Source organism: Molossus molossus, unplaced genomic scaffold (genome assembly GCF_014108415.1).
Source record: "Molossus molossus isolate mMolMol1 unplaced genomic scaffold, mMolMol1.p scaffold_m16_p_12, whole genome shotgun sequence".
NCBI lineage: Eukaryota > Metazoa > Chordata > Mammalia > Chiroptera > Molossidae > Molossus > Molossus molossus.
Window position 1 is genome coordinate 25,742,427 of NW_023425347.1, and position 21,285 is coordinate 25,763,711.

Genomic DNA, 21,285 nt, shown 5'->3' on the forward strand with positions numbered 1-21,285 from the left:
TAAGCCTATTCCTTGAAGCAGAGTGGTTGAGACAAATGGTACGTAAAATATTATACCAGTTCTAGTATACACTTAAAATATGGGTTATCATTTGTTAAGGATACTGGCAGGATCTCCACAACCAGAATAATGAGGCCCCTGAAATCTTCATTTAAAGAAATGGCCAGGGGAGCAAAGGGTTGTTCAGCCCAGAGAAGATGAACAATGAGCCTGCTGGATGGGACATAATATTTCACTACTTCTGAGGACAAAACTGGAACCAGCTGAAAGAGATACTACTCGGTTAAAATCCAGAGAATGGAATTCCCCAAAAGAATTACACATATGGACCTTGCAGTTATTTTTAAGTATTCAGGCTGAAGCAGGCAGGAATCCTGATTGGGTGGAGATAGAAACACAGAAAGGTCAGTCAGTCATCCAAAAAGGTCAGCTGTGTTCAACTACAGTATTTCAACCCTACAGAGGGCTCCCCACACTGCATTCTTTAAATGAAACTGGAGAAAAGCCATGATTAAATTTTCCTGTGTTAGCCTAAGTACTATAGAAGCACACAGCAAATCTACTGCACACAAACTGCTCGTGAGAACCAATTTCACCAATAAACAAAAAGTCACACTGGACCAAAGGGTACATTCAAGTCACTGGCCACAGCACAGTTACATGTTTTACTGTGTAAGCCTCATATCTTTTCAAAATGGGAAAGGTCTGACTTAACCTCACAGCTTATTGACCTCACTATACTATATGTAGTAAGAATAGATTAATGATAACATTTCTTTTAATTGCCTGATCTTCCTGTCATTTTTTTTCTTTAAAGAAAGGAGGGTATTAAACAGGTCAACTGTCAATATCTCTTCCTCAATTTTTACCAATGTTCACATGTAAGAAAAGTAAGTTTCTAAAAGATAATTTGTCTTTTTAAAGAACAGTAAGGGGTCCTGGCCGGTTTGGCTCAGCAGTTAGAGCGTTGGCCTGCGGTCCTGAGAGACCTGGGGTTCAGTTCCCGCCAAGGGCATGTACCTCGGTTGCAGTTTGTCCCCGGCCCCGGTTGGAGTCGTGTGGGTGGCAACCACTCGATGTGTCTCTCTCACATTGATATTTCTCTCTCTCTCTCCCTCCCACTCTATCTGAACAAAAAATGGAATAATGTCCTCCAGTGAGGATAAAAAAAAAAAAAACAAGAACAGTAAGGGGATGACCTGGCCAGTTTGGCTCAGTGGTTGGAGCATCGGCCTGCAGACCAGAGTCCCAGGTTCGGTTCCCACTAGGGGCACGTAGCAAAAAAAAAAAAAACAAAACAGTAAGGGAAGGGGGTAAATAATTCTGCATTTCCACTTCTATGAAAATCTAGTTTCTTTAGAAAGCCAGGGGTTACTAAAATGGCACACTGAGCACCTACCATCAAGTCCTTGCGGGCTAACGAATGAGGTTCAGAAGCCAGATGCTTGTGAGTCTGGCCCCTCTGCCTTCTATGTCTACACCTCTGACATGGAGTAACCTATGCTGCCATGGTTGGTATAGGAATAAATGAGTTAATATATGTAAAATGCTTAGACTAGTCCCGGGCACACAGGAAGTGCCATTAACTGCCAGACTCTTATTTTCACCATCAATGTCAATTCCACGTGTACTTTAAAGAGGGGTGGAAAGCATGATGCAATAAGGGCTGATGAAGAGGTTCTTTTAAAAATATAAGCAGAATCAAACTTCAAATAGTCCAACTTTTAAAAGTTCATTAGCCAGCCACTTAAAACTAAGAATGCCTTTCATCATAAGAAAAAATGTTTCAAATGGTGATAGAGCTCCTAAACCAACACAAAGGAGTTAAAAAAAAAACACCTCACTAGGATATTAATTTTTTTAAAGGGAAAAGATTAAGGAAGATGGCTAGAATCTGCTAAGAGACATTATGCGGGGGGGGGGGGGGCAGAATTCTCTGTGTCAGTCCAGAATACTGGAAAAAGCCAAGGAGAAAGCACTGTCACCACCATGCCGTTGCATGAACATTGGAATGAAAACTCAAGTTTGAGTGAGCAAACCCAAGTCACAGTCTACAGTTTAGCAAGTGCTTGTTTTAGTTGTCACTTGGCTGGTTCCAGAGAAAATAATTAAGTGTTAAAGCTACAGTGGCTGGGAGTCTAGATTTCTTGGACCTGATGAATTATGCATTATAATGAACTCTACAAATTAACTGAAACCAGGCTCTACTATACTAGCAAATTTGAGCAAGGAATGTATTTCTCATTGACTACTAATAATAGGTCTGAAATTAAACTAATCATATATTAAAGGAGAAACAGGCGTTAAGTACAGAAATATACAAAAATTTCCCCCATAAACAAAAGTGTTCTCGATTTATAGAAGTGCATCATCAGACAAGGAAAAACATCCAGAGTAATTTCCAAAGCCTCGAATACTATATAATGAAAATCTAAAGCGGACTGGTCATACATATTTCTTGGTGGGTTAAATGTCTTTTTTAGAAGCCACCATCCCTTCCCCTCAAGCAGAACTCTGAGGAATTTTAAAGTTTGAATGTAAATGTTAATTGCAATCTACTATAAAGTGAACAAAGAAAACAGGTACTTGAACCTCAAGGTACAGGAATGATGTCAGGAGAAAAGATAGCTGTCAATCTTCCCCACCTTCCATTAGTTCCCCATTCCACTTAGCCCACCTGCTTTTTACTTCTACAGTCCCATCACCACTTTGCGCTTCAGCTTTCACGGCTTCACTCTAGGCTTTTTTTTCTATGCTATTAAAAACCGCGATAGAGTTGAAGCGGGAAGTGGCGAGGGACGACTATATAAATAAAGAATCCTACTTCGCGGAAATTAATTTATCTCGGTAGAGTCTGAAACTGATTAATCGCGATAAATGAGGGCCAACTGTACATTCCTTGAATACTGTTCTGCCCTCCTCTTGTGAAACAATTCAAAAGTAAAGTATGGTGGTGAAGATAGCTTCTAAAGAGGAGCCGGTAAGATTCAGTTTCTATATCTAGGTTCTAGTTAAACAGGTGTCTTCACTTTGTGAAAACACCAACTGTACATTATGATTTGTACACATTTCTACATATGTTACTCAACAGAGTTTAAAGATATTTTAAAGCACCTGAAAATAAGTTTAAAGATGACAATATTCTTCTCATTTTCCCCAGAATTTGAGCATGATGGCACAATTCCTAAAGGAGAAATATTGCCAACTCTACAACCACTGCTTCATTGTTAATGAGAAAGGAGGCAAGTGGGTGAGAAACCATAACCAATATTTCGTTGCTGCTGCAGGCACCGATGCACTCAACTCCAGAGAACACAAAAGCACCTAAGTCATCTGCCATATGTGACCTCAACATATGAAAATTGACATTACTTCCCAGCAGAAGCCCAGGAGCTGCTCGTACAACTCTGAAAAACCTGACATTTAAAAAAGACAGACGTGGTCCCACATATGGGCCTCTAGAAATGTAAATTTAGCTTGTCTTTACATTTAAAAAATTGTAGCCAAAACCACAATAGTGAATGCTTCCTTTGAAAAGTTCAGAGTAATGTATATATACATATATAGTGAAATGGTAAAATCCCTTTAAACATTCATACACTGTCCAAGTAATTCCTAAGACTTCATTTGAACTGGGGTAAACACATCTCTTACCTACAGAATACTAGATATGAAAAACGTACTCCAAAGGGGGTGGGGAATGGGGACAACAACAAGAACCCTTAAGACCCCTTTAATTCCACTGATTTTCAGTCAACAAGGACATCTGCTTCTGCCTTTTGCCCAAATACAAGGTCACAATGCACAGGGTAATAAGTGGCTTTACTCACACATTAGAACCCCATTCTAAGCTGGAACTTAAACTCATCCACTGATGGAAACAAGAGAAGTACCACCAGAGAATAAAACCAATTTTAACTCTTAAGCTGACCAACATTGTGGGATAAGATGATGGTAAAGAAGAATAGAATTTAGGGTGGTGAAATCTGTAAGTCAACAACCAAGGGCATCCAGCTGGTTTGGTGACTATCAATAGTGGGGTTTTACCCCTCTCCAAAGTGGAGCGATAGAATTAGCCAGTGTCAGCACCCTCCTGCATCCCTTCTCCCAACTCAGGTCCTAGGACTGCAGCCTGCGGGGTGAGCCCAGATGTGAACTGCTCTCAGAATAGGAAATCCCCTCAAACTTAATTATACAGGATGGGGTTTACAATTGTTCATATGGAAAATAAATAATACAAGAATAAACTCTGTGTCACGTACTCACAACTGTAAACCTAATTTGCCCCACCCTATACACATAAGGGGGCAGGGTTCAAGATGACCAGCCAACAGAAGTCTTCCATGGGCTTTGTTTAAACCCTTCCTCACAACAGCTGCAACAATGCTAGCACTCTGATCAACATGCCAAAGATAGAAGGCCTTACAAAAGACCATAGCAACTTCCTCATTGCAGTTCAGTTTCCAGCTGGGAACTGCAGGCAAGAAATTGTCTAACCAAACCCCCGGCTTGTGCTCACTTCCAGTGGGTGCCACTCCCAAATGCCAAGGGGAAAATCAATTGTGGTGGCCCCAACCATAACACATTTCAGAAGGTCAGTCATAAAAAGCCTTCCTGCTAAGAGAAGAGGGCTAATAAAAAGGATGAAACACCTGGTGACTGCTCAGCCACTGTCTTCACCACATCAAGGGTGAAGATGACCCTCCACAAACCTTGCACTGGGCAGCTCCCCTGCTAACACGTGCGCACGCGCACACACACACACACACACTCAACTCTAGGAACAAAACAGACTGCTTAGCTCCTGGCCACAATCTAAAAACAGACACCAGAGAAATTGGCCAGGGTTAATGTGTGCTCCCTGGATGAGAGCAGGACTCAGGTCAGAAATCAGAGCAGTCTTGTGGGCCTACAAGGAAACATTCAATAAATACTTGTTGAATGATTTTTTTAAAAGAGATAATTAAAGGGTTATAGGGGGAAAGGTCATGGTACAAGGGTCAAAGGTAAAGCATCAGTCATCTAGAAATGGGAGTCTGTGAAGGACCATTTGACAATGGTCAGGCCACTACAGAGAGGGCTGTACCCCAACAAGCTGGCTTCATTGTAATGTCTGCAACTGGAAGGACTGAGAAAGGCTGCCAGGAGACTGGGAATACTCCTGCATTAGAGTCCTATGAAAAATGAATCAATTATCACTTCTCTGCAAAGTTACCAAAAAGTGCAGGTTAATGGACCCAAATTATAGTGAGGAATCAGACACCATGTCCATTCTCTACCACCAACTCAAGAAAGAAAGAACTGGAGTAGAAATAGGCCAGAACAGCTCCAGTTGGGAGTAGGAAGGCAGAGATTCAGAGCAGAGGATCCTGGTTATTGGGGCTGACTATCTGGGGAAATAACCACTACTGCCTGCGATTATTCTAGTAATGCTTACAAGCAATAGGCACTTATTAACTCCCTTAACTACCCCACAGCAACTCAGTCAGGAAGACACTATGATCATCTCAGTTGAAGAAACTGAGAGAACAGAACATAAGCAACTCACCCAAAGTCACACAGCTGAAACAAATGGCAGAGCTGGGGTCTGAATCCAGTGCTCTTAACCATAAATTATGCACTAGGTTTAGTGCTGGGTTCAAGGCTACCTATTACTAAACCTACAGCCAGGCAGGGTGCATCCCAGGTGAACTAAAAAGACACCCAATACTAACTAACAATAAAACAAAGTAACCCCTGCACCTGAAATACCTGTCCAAGAAAATTTTGAAAGCTTATATTCACTTCAAATACTGCCATGTTCAACTAGCTTACTTTGTTTTTAATCCTCACCTGAGGGTATCTTTATTGATTTGAGAGAGAGAGAGAGAGAGAGAGACATAGATGTGAGAAACACTGATCAGTTGCCTCCCCTAAGCACCCCAACTGGGGATCAAACCCAAAACCTGGGTATTGGGTCTAACCAGGAATCAAACCCAAAACCTTTTGGTGTACAAGACAATGCTCCAACCAACTGAGCCACTTGGCCAGGGCAGCTTATACTGTCTAATGGCAATTGGGTTTGGGGTTTTTCTTGGTGACAGGGTGTTGAGGACAGTATTAAAAACATTACCAAATGATTCTAATCATAAGGATTTAAATAATAACAAAAGAGGGGCAACGCTTCTCACATTGTCTTATTTGACCGGCAAACAGAGCAACAAGCATTTTGAATAGTGCTTCCAATAAATTAGTAGAAAACAAATAAACTGCTGAACTTTAGGAAATCAAGTCCTAAAAACAAAAAGCATCCTAAAAAGAAAAGGCCAGCAGCCGCTGCTGCAAGTGGACAAGTGAAGCTATGGCCACTGACCCACTCCCACTCCCCACACCCACTGCTGATGACCACCTGGGAGCTTCCTTGAAATGTACGCTCTTGGGCCCTAGCCAGTTTTGCTCAGTGGTTAGAGCGTTGGCCTGCGGTCCAGAGAGACAGGGGTTCGGTTCCCACTAAGGGCGTGTACCTCGGTTGTGGTTTGTCCCTGGCCCTGGTTGGTTGTGCGGGTGGCAGCCACTCGATGTGTCCCTTTCACATCGATGTTTCTACGTTTCTCTCTCTCTCTCTCTCTCTCTCTCTCTCTCTCTCTCTCTCTCTCCCTGCCACTCTTATCTGAACAAAAAAATGGAAAAATGTCCTCGGGTGAGGATAAAAAACAAAAGGTACACTCTCGGGCCCTAATACTCTCAGGCCCTATCCAGACATACTGAACCAGAGCAGGCAGTTCAACATCCCCGGGTGATTCCTATGTAAGTTTGAGAAGTGCTGCCTTATCATAGGTATGCCTTAAGACATGATCCTACCCTTACCAGAGAGCAAGTGGAGCTAGGGAGGTAAATGAACCAATTGCTATAAGATTGTCAAAATAAGCCTCAAACTTCCATCACTTATCTTTAATAATTACCAATTAGAATTAGCATTGTATTCTAATTCCTGCCATCAAGCATGAATAAGAGGAAATTTTTTGAAAACATCTTATGGTTCATAACTGTCAACTATTTTGAAAATTAACCACCAAAAATACTGTGATCGCAATAAATTTATTATTGCACAAGATTGTCTGTTATCCCTTCTGTTAAAAGTGTCCAACCTGGGGTAGTGGGCAGGAAGCTGTTTTGGATACATAAGAAATTCCCAGTTACTAAAAATGGATCACTATGACATCAATGAAGCCAGCAAAACAAGAAAACATGGGAAAGAGAAGAGACTAAAGAAACTTGAGTACAGTAACCACACTGTAACAGTATAAAGCATATACATAAACCATCCTGAATATCATCAAGGCCAAAAAAGAACTTACACCATTAAGTTTCTAGCTACTAAAACTTCAGTGAACAGCTTTCTTCATCCTTCTTAAAGTAACACATTTTTAATAATTGTGAAATGAAAGATTTGGATGTCATGAATCATCTTTCATACAAAAGATCAAAAGGTATCACCTTTCCTCCTATGTAGGAGGAGCTAAAAACTACTTTTCCCTTCAAAGATAGGATATATTCATTAATCACCAGAGACCAAAAAGCACATCAATATAAAATCCACCAACACTGACCATATAGATCAAAATTCTAACTACTCCAGAAAAAAATAAGAAACTCTCCATATTACAACCCAAGTCACTAAACCAGACATTGCCTTCACAGGCTAATAATAAAATGTGTTCAACACACCAAGAAGGCAGCCTCATTTCCTGATATGATTTTAATACACAAGTATACCTGCAATTTCCCTCATGTTTCATATACGTGCAGGACAGCTGTAGTTCTGCATTTATTCTTCTTATCAAACCATAATAGGAAAGAGGATAGACTCATCCTACACGAACCAATCATAAAAATTGTCAGGCAATACGAGTTAATTCTATAAAAGAAATAAAATTTGGCCAACATCAACCACTTAATGTTATACTCTCACAATGGGAGATGGATTGCAATTATCCATTAGTGTAATCTAGCCTCCATAGTCAATAAATAAATGTCATTTCCAGTCACTCAGATAAAACCTGGGTGAGAAGGCTAGAAAGAAATAGATATAAACAAGATTCTGTAAACATCTAAGAAACACACTGATGACTGATTTCAAGCCAAAATGTCTAGAACTCATGACAGAAAGTGATACGTGCATGATTTATATGGTCTTACTTCTAAATGCATTAAAGCTATGCTAACACTCTCTCACCAGTCTCTGAAAGGAGAAACAATTTTAAAGTTAAAAAAGGGCTCAAGTTCCAACTGCCTAACTCAAATCACACCCTATCATTGTGTAGCCTCCGTTCTTGGCCCTGCTGTTCCTTTTGAAATTTTAAAGGCCTGGGATTTGAGTAGTTAATAGCCATTTCAGAAATAGTTACTGAAAACTTAATAATCTATACAATACTTTACATGTTTGTCTTTCAGTCTTCAGTTTGTAGAGAGACTCTGTAGGGAATCCTGTTCTTTTATACCCAGAATATTCTCACCCCAATATTTTCTGCTTCCTGGCTACCAAAATTCAATCACTTGAGCTAGCTACTAACAAATGAGAATTATAACCCTGACAGTCTCAGTAACCCTAACTCTTCTGTAAAAATTATTTCAAATTAAGAATGCAAGCTTTGGCCCTGACCAGTGTGGCTAGAGCGTTGACCCACACACCAAAGGGTCTCGGTTCAATTTCCAGTCAAGGGCATGTACCTGGGTTGCAAGTTCGATCCCAACCCCCATGGGGGTATGTGTGGAAGGCAACCGATTGATGCTTCTCTCTCTAAAAAATAAGAAAAAAGGAGAAAATATACTCTGGTGAGGATTAACAAAAGAAAAGAAAGGAAGGAAGGAAGAAGAGAAAAGAAGAAGAAAAAGAGAAAAGGAAGGAGGAAAGCTAGCTTTGGGAAACACCAGGGGATTGCCTGCTCCCTTCTCTTCCCCACTTACACACACACACACACACGCAACAGCAGTAGTAAAAACAAGGGGGCACTTGGTCTTTGCAAACAGGCTCCACCATCTGGTAATTGGCTCATAAATTTCATTCATAACTTGAAAGAGAAAGGGTCCAAAATGAGCGATCTGTAATTTTAAATGTTGTCATTATTCTCCTGGCTGCAAGCGGTTAAAGGCCTTCCAAGCTCATGAATTATGGGTGCAGTTTATTACTCTGAATGAGCTCAGAGCAAGCATAGTATCTCAGGAAGCTGGAGATGAGAGGGGAAGAAGGTCATTCACAAACCCTGATGCTTCCGTGGAATTAACCTTAAAAGTCACTTATCCAAACAACAGTGGAAGGATCCTTTTTGCTCCTAGGTCCTTCCCCTTCCCTAACTGCCAACAGCACACCTTTAAGGTGGAGAAACTTTCTACATTATGCATCTTCCTTTAAAAATATATTTCAGAACAGGATTCTTTAAGGACAGGATTTTAAATGCTTATGAGAGGAAAGGAATAGCAGTCAAAGAATTAAGAAAGACATAGATTCAACCTTCACCGTTGAGTTTTGCAACGGATTTCAGTCTGCATATAACAGTTCCACATCATTCCAACCCCAAACGGAGGGATTAATAAACACACTCTGGATTCAATGATTTAGTCTTACAAATACTGGACTAATTAGAAATCACATTTCAGACAAATCTTCAGTACTGAGTATCTTACCCATGTTCACGCCCACCCCTTTGAAGTGGGGGAACTGGCAGAAGTTGCCTCAAAAACTCCGGGCACAATGAGGATTGCTCTGAAAACTGCAGTGGGTCCACCTGTGTGGCCCCCAGGCTGCGGTGCAATGGGGAAAAAGGGAACCTGAAGACAGACCACAGGTTTTGGCAGAGGTGGGAGGACTTGTTCTGTTTCCCCTTACAGGCCTAACTGAATGCAGACCAACTAGTTTTCAATCACAGCTCCACTCCCCCTATCCAAACTTTAAATTCTTTACTCTAGAACAGGTAGTAATATCAAGTTCTGAGAGCTTGAGATAAAGCACAAGAGAACATGACAAAAATGCTAGGACTCAAAAAATGTTCTGGCTGCCTCTAAAACTAATTGCCTGGCCCAGTCCGTGTGGCTCAATGGCTTGAGCATCACCCCATGGACTGAAGTGCCAGCTGGTTCCCCAGTCAGGGCTCATGCCCCGGGTGTGGGCTCAAACCCCAGTAGGGGGCGTGCAGGAGACAGCCCATGGATGTCTCTCACATTGGTCTTTCTCTCTCTCTCCCTTCCTCTCTCTCTTAAAATAAGTAAATAAATAAATCTCCTTGCCCCCACTATCCTTCCCAAAGAAAGTATTTCAGCAATATGCAGACACTCTTCCTCATAACCCACCCAAGGATCAATGCCATTTTACAAATTAGTTGTGAGCAGAGGCATAATTAGAATAGTCAATGCTGTTTACACTGCTTTGGGCTTTCCCAAAGGGAATTCCAGAGAACCCTAGGTCCATGATATCACTCAAAATTGTGGATGACTGATAAGTTTGAGAAATGTTAAGTTTAAACAGGTTTATTTCGCCCTGGCCGGTTTGGCTCAGCGGTTAGAGCGTTGGCCTGCGGTAGAGAGAGACCCGGGTTCGGTTCCCGCTAAGGGCACATACTTCGGTTGCAGTTTGTCCCCGGCCCTGGTTGGTCGTGCGGGTGGCAGCCACTCAATGTGTCCCTTCACATCGATGTTTCTCTCTCTCTCCCTTCCTCTCTCTCCCTCCCACTCTATCTGTACAAAAAATGGAAAAATATCCTCGGGTGAGGATAAAAAAAATAAAAAATAAAAAAATAAATAAACAGGTTTATTTCCTTTAGGTGTGGTTCATGTTCACAGTGATTCTCCAAGGAAAAACCCAACCAAGTACCCAAAATCATATGACCACTGAAGCTTCCTCCCCCCACTCACCCCAAAAGTAGAGTATCTTTTCTCAGAACATACTGAGACACACCACACTACCTTGTCTCACTCAATTGTGCTGGCAGTTTGATTCAGGTCTTTATTGTGATTGGGGGGGAGGGGGTGTTTGCTAAGTAAAAACTAGGGAGTACTGAGTATATACAGGGTAAAAATATGAGTTGGTTTCTTTCCTACTGCTCAGAGAAACTGAAAAGTTATCCTAATCCTCTGAGGCTATTTTTATACAAACAACAGATTATTATTAACAAAACCTAACTTGAGAAACTCATGGAATATCAAGTTCTCATTGTAGTGGTGAAGTCTTAGGACCCTAAGCAGAGCTATCCCTTTATTACAAATTGTCTAACAAAAACTAGCAGTCAGTTTTTAATAAAATACTTTGTTTTATTTTTACTATCATTAAAGATACTCAGAAACAAGGGGGGAGTCCTGAGAAGCTATCTAATAAAGCAAATTAAAAAAATGAAAAACATCACTTGAGCTACAATTCAAATACAGTTGTGATTATATTTGACTGCACTCTGATTACATCATTTTCTGTTGGTATATTTGAAGAAAAAGTGGCATTACCTTTCTCCCCAAAATGTCTTGGTTACTAAGTTTCTGCTAAAGAGTTCCTGAGGACAGTCGGTAAAGGGAGAAAACTGTCTTAGATCTGTTTGTGCACACATTGGGATTACTAGAAGAGAGCATTAAGAATGTATTTCCCCAGCCTTTTTCTACTTTCTGAATTTTCTGTACTACATATAACTCCTTTCAAAAGGCAAAACACTAACACATAACATTTATAGAGAAAACACAGGGTTCTCTAAATAATCGAATACTTGATGTTTTCCAACTGTCCTAAATCTTAAGGACCTGCGTGAAAAGGATTCAAGGGCAAGTACCTGTCACAGCCATTGTCTCGAGGAAAGGAAAAGAGTGACGCAAACTTACCAACCCTGGTGAGTGGGGACCAAATGCCCTAACTAACCAGACTGTGCACTGTATGGACAGGAGATTCTGGGGGAAAATGTGACTTATCAAAGCCTAAGCAGATAATTAGTAGATGGATGACGCTTGAAAAAAAATACTTAAAACATCAGGTTGAAACAATGCCTGTAAAGATGCCTTTGTTTAACTTGGTTGAGGAAGTCATGGTCATAGGATATAAGCAGGGAGCTACAATATAGACAAAAGCCACTCCTGAGGTGCTATGAATACTGCACTGTAAACCAAAATGGAAAATGAAATTTAATTTAAAGAAAAAAATCTTTGTCCAGCCAGTGTGGCTCAGTGATTGAGCACCGACACATGCACACCAAGAGGTCGCCAGTTTGATTTCCAGTCAGGACACATCCCACAGGTTGTGGGATCCCCAAGGGGGAGCATGCAGGAGGTGGCCTATCGATGTTCTCTCTCATCAATGTTTCTCTCTCTCTCTAAAATCAATGAAGAAAAAAAAAATTTTTTTTAGAGAAAAAGAAAAAAATCTTTTACAACACTGCAAAAACCATGAAATGGTCAAGATATACTAAGGGGCTAGGAATGTACAAGATGACACAGGAAGCACTCAAGAAATGATGAGGACAGTGAGGGACACCAGAGACAGCTTAAAGGGCTTCTGGTATTCATTTCCTCACTGATAACTGTACTGTTTTTTGTTCGGTTTTTTTGTTGTTGTTGTTTTGTTTTGTTTTTTTCCCTAAAGAAAACATTCTTATTTTTAGGAAATATACACTAAAGTATTTGGGGATAAAGGGGAACTATGTTTGCAACTTATCTTTAAATGGTTCAGAATTTAATAAGCATGTGGTAGGAGAGGGACATGATAAAATGTTAAAAATCATAGAAATTCTTTGTACTATTTTGGTAACATTTCATTTAAAAATAAGTTTTAAAGCATAACAGAAACTAAGAAAGAGAAGCATAAAGGAGAGGGAGGGAAGCCATCAGGAGTTCTGAGAGCTATGAGAGGATATCAGAGTATCATCACTGCTCTATAAAGATTTGCTGCTGCTGTCGTCTCTGGCAAAGTCTGCAGGCTCAAGTGCTCCAAAAATGATACCATTAGAATGTACACTACAAAAACGCCCAAAGGTAGGCACTTATGCCAAGAATAATAAAAAAATAACATTCACTTCAAAGTAATAAAAATGTTACTGACAAAGCCACTTACAAAGCTGCTACTGACAAAGACATTTCTATTTTTAAATTAAAGGACAGAAGAAAATTCTTTTTTGACTGAAAAGAAGCAAAATCAGAAAATGAAGTAGACTGGCAGAAAAACACCTTTCTACATGTACTTCTAGCCTCACAAAAGGGATGAAAACCACAGACCCTACAGAAGGGATCCCTCTTTTGTTTTGGGGTTGTGTGTTTGTTGCCCAGGGTGAAGAGATGCAGGCATTCATCCTGTATCTCTTTTATTTGTTTGTCCCAATTGTTGAGAAGTTTATCCACATGTCAAGTCTCTCTTACTTTTTGTTTTAATTTTTAACTAAAATAAATAAAACATAGATCATCCACTTCTCCCACCCCCACCAACCACTTCTTGCAACCATTAATCTGTATTCTGTATCTATGAGCCTGGTTTATTTGCCTTTTTTTGGTACACAAAAGATTCCAGATACATGAGAGATAATACAGTATTTGTCTTCCACTGTCTGACTTATTTCACTCAGCATAATGCCCTCAAATACCATCCATGTTGTCACAAATGGCAAGATTTCATTCTTTTTATGGCTGAATAACACTCCATTGTACGTGCACCGTATCTTCTTTATCTATTCATCCATCAGTGGACACTTAGGCAGTCTTCATTTCTTGGCTATGGTAAATAATGCTGAGTAAACATGAGGGTGCAGATACCTTTCAGAATTAGTTTTTGTTTTCTTTGAATAAATACCCAGAAGTGGAATAACTGGATCATATGGCAGTTCTATTTTTAACTTTTTTAGATACCCCCATACTGTTTTCCATTGTGGTTTCACCAATTAACATTCCCATCAACAGTGGTCCACAGGCCTGGCAGAAGTGGCCCCTTTTTTGTATCTTTATGTGAGACTAAAATGTGTTTTTAAATATAAAACCATAAACAACCAAAGAATTATTCATTGATGAAACTATTATACTATTTGTCATCAAAGGGCGATCTCCTCACAACCAAGACTTTCAGCAATAAGAGTATTATTTTCATTACGCCACAAAGCCAGCACACCAACTAATTAGTGTTCAACTACATAAGCTGAGAAGAGTGTCAGATTGCATGCCTGTCTCTGGTATCCTGCAATCAGTCATCAGTCAGTTTAGTTAATTAGATCACACAATCTTCATTTAAGGACCAGAGTAAAATTAACTAATTTTTTTCCCCAATTAAAATGGTCCTGCCCTGGCCGGTTTGGCTCAGCGGTTAGAGCGTCGGCCTGCGGTCCTGAGAGACCCGGGTTCGGTTCCCGCTAAGGGCGCATACCTCGGTTGCAGTTTGTCCCCGGCCCTGGTCGGTTGTGCGGGTGGCAGCCACTCGATGTGTTCCTTTCACATCGATGTTTCTCTCTCTCTCTCTGTTTCTCTCTCTCCCTCCCACTCTACCTGAACAAAAAATGGAAAAATGTCCTCGGGTGAGGACAAAAAAAATAAAATAAAAAATAAAATGAAATGGTCCTGAAGTGCTATTTCTTCACATTTCTGAAAAATCTCACTATTTATATAAAATTACCTTTATAACATTAGAAATGACACATCTGTCATACCAATATTCTGCATAATACAGAGATAGTTCTATACCTGGAGAATTCACAAAAAACCTTGCTGGGTAAATTCTAGTTACCTGCCATAGTGCTTTCCAACTTTCAAAATCCTTTACGCAATTTTAGGTTTCTTCTTCCAAGAAATTACACTGTTGATCCACCATAAAAGGTTCTCTGAGTCCATTACATTCTCTCCTAAGACAACTTTTGCTCCAGGATCCTCCCTCTGTCCCACGCTCCCAGATGTCCGCCAGATGACACTCCTTCCCCTGACTCAATTCTGTTAGGAAAAATCAGGCTGAGGCCCTAACAATAAAGCCACCACTACACCAGCTTAAAAATCTTTTGTGTATGATTTATTGACTTTTGATTACTAACAGGAAAAACTTCTACCTCTCCGGCCTCACCTCCTCTATGCCCCGCACTGACCTCTCTACTCCAGCAAGTGTACACACTGACACTGACGCAGACACACTCTGTTCCAAGCCCTGTACTTTCACTCCTCTCCCCTGGGCCTGCAATGTTCTTCTCTTTTCTTTTTTTTTTTAATCCTCACTGAAGGACATGCTTATTGATTTTGGAAAGAGGAGGGAAGGGAGAGGGAGGTGAGAGTTAGAGGAAGAGAAATATTGACATGAGAAACATCGATCGGTTGCCTCCTGTACGCGCTCTGACTGGGGATTGAACCTGCAGCCTAGATATGTGCCTTGCCCGGCCGGTGTGGCTCAGTGATTGAGCATCAACCCACGTACCAAGAGGCGCCGGTTCAATTCCCAGTCAGGGCACATGCCCAAGGTTGTGGGCCCAATCCCTAGTTGGGGGCATGCGGGAGGCGGCCAATCAATGTTCTCTCTCATCAATGTTTCTCTCTCTCTCTTCCTCTCACTCTAAAATCAATAAAGAAAAAAAAAATTTTTTTAATAAATAAATATGTGCCTTGACCAGCAATCAAACCTGCAACCTTCTGGTGTATGGAATGACACCTGACCAGGGCTACAATGTTCTTTGGACCCTGCTTCTCTAACCAATCAAGTCCCAGGCCTTATGCCTGACTAACTTCTACTTATCATTTATAAGAAACTGCCTTCCTCCAGAAAGTTCTCCCTGAGCTCTCTACCTCACTCTTAAATGTGGTTAGGCACCTCCTTCCTGGTAGCTTCCATCATGGCCTGTGCATTTCCCTCAGTTCACTGACATTATAGTCCTAAATTTGTGTACCTGTCTCCTCTGCTAGACAGTGAGCTCTCTGAGATAAGGGGAAAATCTTACGGGAAAATACTAGGAAATGTTTACTAAGTAAACAAAAGAATATTGAACAAGGCCTCATCACAAACATTTACAAGGTCCATTCATAAGTAATACCATTAATCCCTTTTTCTGCAAAATATTTGTCCCTTCAAAGAACTAGAGTGGTTTAAAAATGGATTCTAAAATAATTTATTAGTAGAGCCCTGGACAGTGTGGCTTAGTTGCTTCTGCATCATCCAGTGCTCCAAAAGGTCGTCAATTTGATTCCCAGTCAGGGTACATACCCAGGTTGTAGGCAACCCATTGATGTTTCTCTCTCACATCAATATTTCTCTTTCTCCCTCTTTCTCTCCTTCTCGCCCCTTCCTCTCTCTAAAATCAATAAAAGCATATTTTAAAAAACAACAATAAACTTAGCAGAAAGTTTAACAGTATCAACATGTATCACAATTTAGGTAAGAAAAAGGAAATGGGATTATCCTTGAAATGTGGACAGATTCCCATAACAACATGAATTCATAATGCCCTAACGAGGTTTGCTATTTCTACCGATCAGCTCCTAAGATCTACAGGGGGAGAAATGCACATAGACCTAAATCCAAACACACATCACTAATAAAAAGGGTTAGTAACACTTTAACACACTCCCCTCCAGGGACACCCCTGCCCTCGGGAACTGGTAGGCACAGGTTCAAGAGCATCATTAGGCATCGGGACCTGGAAGGGAAAGGCATCTCCTTTCAATGAGAGCCTTCAACTTTTTCAAAATCGTGTGTATTTGTAGGATGAAATAAGAAATTAATAAGACTATGCCCTGGCCGGTTTGGCTCAGCAGTCAGAGTGTCAGCCCGTGGACCAGAGAGTCCCAGGTTCGGTTCCCGCTAAGGGAACATACCTCAGTTGCAGTTTGGCCCCAGCCCTGGTTGGGATTGTGTGGGTGGCAACCACTCGATGTGTCTCTCTCACATCGATGCTTCTCTTCTCTCTCTTTTCCTCCCTCTCTACTTCCTGCTCTATCTGAAGATAAATGCAAAAATGTCCTCGGGTGAGAATTAAAAAAAAAATTTTTTTTAATTGAAAAAAGAAATTAGGAAGGCTAGATATCTAATCTTCTTTTAACTGGTCACATTCTTAGATTATTTTTGGAATACACAGTTTTCTAAACGCAAACTATTCTCAAAGCTTGAAGTCAAGTAACAGTCCTGAGTAGCTTCACCAAAACACTTTTTATCCTTGTCACCATATATGAAAATTTTTCTAAAATGGTGTCCTACCTTGAAACAAGAAAATATTATAACCTAACTTCCAGGTAACTCTGAATTACATCACTTCAATTTTAAATACTCCTCAGGACTCTGGGGCACTACAGTGAAACAAACCTTCTCAACCTTACTAGGAGCAGCAGTTACATTTCCAGTTAATCATTTGGCAAAATACAACAAGAGGCTTTAAGGTGGCAGTTTCTATTGACCCAGGAATTCTGCAATGGGAAATGGATCCTAAAGGAAACAATAAAAAGTTTACTACATAATACATAAAGGTGATCACACTTATCTAGCGTTATCAAAACTCCAAACAATGTAAAACCTTTTAATATAGTGGAATGGAAAAATAGCAGTTGTACATTCATAAGATATGTAGCTAGCTGCCCATTAAAGTGGTTATTGTGGAAAAAAGAAAGAACAAATTCTTTTAAAGCCTCACTTAACAGGGCTTGCAAACCCCCTAAGATTCACTCATAATGAAAACTTAAAGTGAAGGGGTAGTTTCAGAAAAGAAAAAGGTGGCAATGAGGTGGGGTACAAAATTGTTATGGAAAATCTGCAATAATATAAAATGCTTAGGATACTAGCTAGTGGAAAAAACCGGAAGAACAAAATTGTACATATAGTAGGATTACAAAAAAAATATTTGCATAAAGGGGGACATCTGTAATACTTTCAACAATAAAAAAAATATTTGCATGGAAGGAAAGAACAGCTGTAAAAAATAATAATAATAATACAGCAAAGTGCTTACAACAGTTTTGTGTGTAGTGGAGCTAGGGATAACTGCTCCAGATTACAATGATTTGGGATGTAGCTTTCTCCTACATCCTTCATTTGAGGGCCAATATGCTCCTTCCTCCATTGTCTAAGAAACTTCCTTTCTTGACTTAAGTGCTACTTCAAGTCTGATACAGGTTGAGAAACCAAACCAATATGTCACTTAGAACCAATTGTAGGTGAAAATGGCAGACTGTGCCTATAACAGCTCCCTTGCTTCACTCAATAACAAAGGCATACCACAATTGAAAAGCAAGGTTTTTTTAAATAGTAGAGCAAAACTTCAAGAAGAAGTTGATCGAACTCAAAACCTAGGTACATGCCCTGACCAGGAATTGAACCCTAAACCTTTCAGTGTATGGGACAACACTCCAAACCATTAACACCCAGCCAGAGCACTACTAAACCTCTTTTTTTTTTTCTTTTTTATCCTCACCCGAGGACATTTTTCCATTTTTTGTTCAGAAAAAAAAAGGGGGGGAGGGGGGTGCTTGGACATGAAAGGGACACATCAAGTGGCTGCCTCCCACACGACCCAACCAGAGCCAGGGACAAACTGCAACTGAGATATGTGCCCTTAGCGGGAACCGAACCCAGGTCTCTCTGGACCACAGGCCAACACACTAACCGCTAAGGCAAAATGGCCAGGGCACTACTAAACCATTTAAAGAAAGTAGTGTGATTAACAATACTAAAGTTGTCCAGCCAGTGTGGCTCAGTGGTTGAGCATCGACCCATGCACCAAGAGGTTGCTGGTTCAATTCCTGGTAAGGGCACATACCCAGGTTGTGGGTCAAATCCCCAGTGAAGGGCATGCAGGAGGCGGCTAATCAATGTTTTTTTTTTTCTCTCTCTCTCTCTTCCCCTTTCTATAAAATCAATAAAGGGGAAAAAAAAATGTTTAATAAAACCAATACCAAAGTTGACAAGGATGGGAAACAACTGGAATGCTCAGGGTTGAAAAATGGTGCAAACACTCTGGAGAACTGTGTGGCAGTTTCTTATAAACATACACTTACTTTACAACCCAATTACACACCTAATGATTTACCTCTAAGAAATGAAAACTTATGCTCTGGCCAGTTTGGTTCAGCGGTTGGAGCGTCGGCCTACGGACCAGAGAGTCCCAGGTTCGGTTCCTGCTAGGTGTACGTAGCAAAAAAAAAGAAAGAAAGAAAGAAAACTTATAATTCCACATGACCTTGGACTCAAAACCTGAAATAATCCAAAGTCCATCAAGTGGATCAACTGCAGCATATCCATACAATGGAATATGATTCAGCAATAAAAAGGAATGAGCTACTGATAAATGCAATACCACCAATGAATCTGAAAAGATCATGCTGTGAAGAACAGGTAATATTTATCTTTAGTTACAGGAACCAAAACAGCGGCTGAGAGGAAAAAGAAGAAAATAAATTGGGCATACGGAAACACTTTCAGAGTGATCACAATACATAGGGTGTCCCCACAAAATGCATATACCAAAAAAAGTATTACCTATAAAGCCAGTGTTTATTAAAATATATTTCATTTTCAAAATGTAATAGAATCTACAGTCATCCTGTGTACATTTTTTGGCACACCCTGTATTTTAATTAAGGGATAGTTACATGGTGGTACATAATTGTCAAACCTCAAAAACTGTACACTTAAAATGGGTGTATTTGACTGCATGTAAAGTATATGTCAATAGACATTTGTTAATTTGGCTATTAGCAAAACTATAAAATAAAAATTAAGATAAAAAAATTAAGTCTCTTCTCCCTCCCTCTTTCCATTAAGATAGGTGGTTTAAATTTATCTATTTTTTCCCCACAACTAATGCAGTACTTACCCCATTTAAGTCATGTTTTTAAAATATGTAAGAGTAAAATAATATTCAGCTTTATAGCAAAACAAAAGGCTTTCTTTTTAGATGTTACCTCAAAAGAAGTATACCAGATTCACTATTCTAAATATGCCATGCATTGATCACTCCTTCTTATGCTTCTTGTTTACCTTAGTCCCTCCCTTACTCAATCACAATCACTCCTAAAGGCCCAGCTCAAGTGCCACCTCATCAAAGGGAAGTGTTAACTGGGTTTCACTGACCCCCAGTCAGGATCATTTATTTGTCTATGCAACCAAATGTTCCCCAAGAGAACTATCCCTGGTAGTGTCTCTCTGGCCTCTCTCCTCCTTCCATGGCTTAGACAACCAAACCTGCTCTGTGTCCCAGTCCCTCAGGCTGAGCCCCACTATCAACTAGTACAGACTCCACTGCTCCATAATCAAAAGAACTAGCCTTATAAGATCATTGGCTTGGGTGCCAGGGCAATTAGTATGCAAAAGGCTCTAAGGTCCTTCTCCTCCCATTCACACTTAAAGTTCCATTCTTACTATCTTCCCCCATGCAGAGGGCAAAATACAAATCTGACTCACCTTTGTAACCCCAGAGGGCTTCCTTAATGCCTCACAGTAAATTCTCTATAGAGGATTAAAAAAACCTTAAATAGAAGCTAAGAAGGAGAAGGAAACAACTTCATTTTTTCAAATGAGCAAGCTATGGCCCAAATCAGTTACTCATTCATATATTTAATAGGCATTGGGCAATACTACACGCCAGGCACTTTGTAAGGCAGTGAGACTAACATCCTGTGTTCGTGTAACATACATGAATACATATATAAAGTACGTTCATGTGCAATGTACATATACAGATGTGCGGATCTTACATTCCACTGAAAGGAATTCAGACAAACAAGTTAACACATCTGTATTCTTTCCTGGTCATATTCTACTTCACCTCTCATCATATCCAACAATGTGCCTTATACATGGGCCCTGGGTGGTACTGCCTGGGATTGTTTACACCCCTAAGCTTTTCTCGCATGGTGTGTTTCCTCTTCTTAAGGTGCTATCTATGTCATCAAAAACAGAAATATTTAACAGGCACCTATGATGCTGCACGAGGCAGTCACTGCACCCCCAAAGCTCACATAGCCACTGAGCTCCCACATGACAAGTAGGGATCATATAAATGATTTCACAATGCTGCAACTGAGAGTACAACATGGGCTGTTAACCTAGAAAGGCCACCTTGAGGAAATGAAAGCCAAGTAAGGCTCCACCTGAGAACAGTGACATGAAGAGGGCCCCAGGCAAAGGAAACAACTGCAGGAGGCAGGAAGGGAGTACAGGGGGTTCAGGAGAAGATTCACAGAGATTCTTAAGACTGTGAACTTGAATAAGAAAAGTTACATGTTCATTTTCATTATTTTCTCACAGAAATTTAGCATTTCCTTCCACTATGAATGTAGGCAATAAACCAGAAATAGAAGTGCCTATGAGTTTCAAATTAAAAAAACTGTAAATACTCATAT

At 40.3% G+C, this 21,285-nt stretch overlaps 1 protein-coding gene across 9 annotated transcripts in view; it reads right to left on the bottom strand.

The window, feature by feature from the left end:
- The window catches only part of JARID2 (jumonji and AT-rich interaction domain containing 2), a 266,545-nt gene that overhangs the window by 207,546 nt on the left and 37,714 nt on the right, over nucleotides 1-21,285 (bottom strand). The gene's annotated exons all lie outside the window — the stretch shown is intronic.